This window comes from Arachis ipaensis, chromosome B04 (genome assembly GCF_000816755.2).
Source record: "Arachis ipaensis cultivar K30076 chromosome B04, Araip1.1, whole genome shotgun sequence".
In the NCBI taxonomy this organism is placed as follows: domain Eukaryota; kingdom Viridiplantae; phylum Streptophyta; class Magnoliopsida; order Fabales; family Fabaceae; genus Arachis; species Arachis ipaensis.
In genome coordinates this window covers 132689006-132692011 of record NC_029788.2, presented here as the reverse complement: position 1 = coordinate 132692011, position 3006 = coordinate 132689006, and the positions used below count along the sequence as shown (strand labels likewise).

At 28.2% G+C, this 3006-nt stretch overlaps 1 non-coding gene across 1 annotated transcript; it reads right to left on the bottom strand.

The window, feature by feature from the left end:
- Positions 1969-2042, bottom strand: TRNAV-CAC. The gene has a single exon. It is a non-coding gene; the product is annotated as a tRNA-Val (tRNA).

Below are 3006 nucleotides of genomic sequence, written 5' to 3'. Positions count from 1 at the left end.
GATGAAATGACCAAATTGATGTATTATTGTATGATTGTATCTTTGAGAAATCGATAAATTTGAGACGTCTAATATTGACAAATTGATTTAGAGTGAATACTCTATTTGATTTCTGACAATTATTTTAAAAGGATAATGAGACTCCAAAAAAAAAAACACCTAATTTTGTTTCTAATTTTTATTTTTGGGACAGATTAGTTCCTATGCCAAAAAAAAATAACATTGTCTTTTTTTCTGGCACAAAAACTTCGTTGTCCTTTAGAGGTAATTGTTAGAGATCGGATTAAGTTTTTTTTTTTTGTCAAAGATCTCGTTGTATTTTGAGATAATTATCAGAGACTATTTTAATTTTTTTTTCATTGATTTATGATCCTTTGATATATTTTTCACTAAATCACTATTATCCTCTCAATGTAATAGGTGCATAATTAATTTATATATAAGTGTGTGTGACGAATAATCATATTATTACTACTCAAATTTACAATAATTTATATATTTCAATGCCGAGATTATAATTATTCCTCTCGTTTAGCTAAAAGGTTGTATTGATTAATATGCATGAATCTTAGCTCTTTTATTTTAACTAATGAATTAATGATTAATGATATATACTACAACCCATTTGATAATTCTTAAATAAAAATCATATCATATTATTAAAGATAGTAAAATCTTAAAATAGGCCAAATTTGTCGAACCAATCCGTCGAACTCGCCAAAAAAATGGATTGAACTAGATTTTGAAATCTGCGGCAGAATAGGTTGGGCTACCCCGCTTTGCCACCCCTCCATATCGTCCTATATTAATGGCCATGCTTCATATATTTTAACATCCACATGGAAAACCACACATGGGTATAGGCCAATATGCCATGCATGGCAGTTGTTAGAGAAATAGAATAATAAAAGACGTAAAAAAGATTAGGATTAGGGTTGATCATCACATTATTGATAAAAATAAGGTTTTGTTTGGTGAAGCTCTTATCTAGTACTGCCGTTTTCTAAGTTTAATGCCGTTTATTAATTTTCAAGATCAAGCCATTTAAATAATGTTACCTATAACAGCTGACCATATATATTGACCATTATTCCACAATTATTAATAATTAATAATAGACAATGATACATAAAAACAAACATGGATAACATGTATCTATCTGTTTCCAAATTAAAAATTGAATTCGAAATTGTAGGATATATATACCTCCTCTTGTTTTGTCACTGCCTACGCAATACCTTTATCCAATCAGTAGTGATCAATTTCACCAAACAATTCATGACTTTAAACATTATTCATTAAAACTGAATGATAATAAACGTATATGATTTGCTGAAACTTTACTTATTGAATAAAATTTTTTAAATTGGTTCTTAACATTTTTTTTTTCAAAAACAATTAATAAATTGGTCCCTAACATTTTAGATTACTATTACTATTTAGGTATGATGGAACAATAATTAAGGTATTACTATCCAAAATATTAAGGGAAAAATTTGATTGCTATGTATTGCAACGGAAAGTAACTCATGATGGAATAGGGGAAACCTTTTGTAATATAAAAACCAATAATCAAGACCCGTGATTACAGTTACATAAAGTAATTGCTATATAAATTTTTGCCAACGATTCTAAATCTTAAATTCTAAAGTTAAAATTCTAAATTGTAATAATATAAAAAATAAATGTTAATCTAAAATATTTGTTAATATTAATTAAAAAATATTGACAAATATTGACTCCTAATTTTTTTTTATATTTAAATGGGACCAAATATTTTTCTTTTGGACATGGCATTGGACCAAATATTTAAAATTAATCTTTTTTGGTGATGGTGGAACATTTCTCCACTCACTGAGGCCCAGATAGTTGTTTGTGATTCACACAAAAATCTTACTTGAAGCCCATCCCACCTCGTCCGGCCCAAAAAAAAACATAGACGTTGAAGGAAAGGAAAAAAAAAAAATATGTCTGAGCCCGGGTTCGAACCGGGGACCTCTAGTGTGTGAGACTAGCGTGATAACCAACTACACCACCCAGACAATTATGCTTTCATGTAAATATCGGGAAAATCAAATGTTCTTTATTTAAAAAGTTGGAAGTTTTTCTTTTTCCACTTCAACATGGAATCTCCTTTATTTTCTATTATTAGCCTTTTAATATATAGAACTGTATTGTATTTTATGTTATGGTCGTATTGTATTCATGACAGCATATATATGATTTATATATATGAACGACAAGTGGAAAATTAAAGTAGAAGTGGAGCATTGAAAACTACATGCATGATACATTAATAATGTTCTTCAGACTTGTTTAGCACTTCAAACTAATTATTGGTTTTATTGTTCAAGTAGATAGCTAGCTAAGAAAACTTAATGCTTGTATTATTGGAAAACTTTCAAGTACCCAACGGTTAAAAATTACTGAAATAGTACACTTAAAAATCTTCCTATATTATTATAGGATAGAATAATATGGTACGTTCGTACTTTTATGTTATGTTTTGCTCATTTTCTTTTTGATGAAGACCATACACCAAACGCATAATAATTTCTTATATGCTACTTACAAACATGGTCTCCTATATATTGTTCTCTGATCTCACTTAGCTTAGCTTACTTCTATAAAAATATTTTTATTAAACTCAATCATAAAAAAATATTTTTATTAAATACATCCACAAAAATATTTCTATTAAACATAGTTATAAATAAGAGTTGGTAAAAGTTGACAGAAATGTTGATAACCTAGCGAAATTGTTAATTTAATTAGAGACTTGATCATCATTCCTCCTATAGCTGCCGGTGTACTCTTTTCTATTGGTTGCTACTTATTGTTACTACCTAAACTGAAGGGTATGTATTTCATTTTCATAAGAAAATTCGGTGCTTACATTTCATAACTACCTTTCTATCATGTATAGTACATACACATTAATTGATTCATCAGTACAAGCACTTAAATGTGTGTATTGCCTTCTTTTTTTTTTTTTTTTGCCTTCCA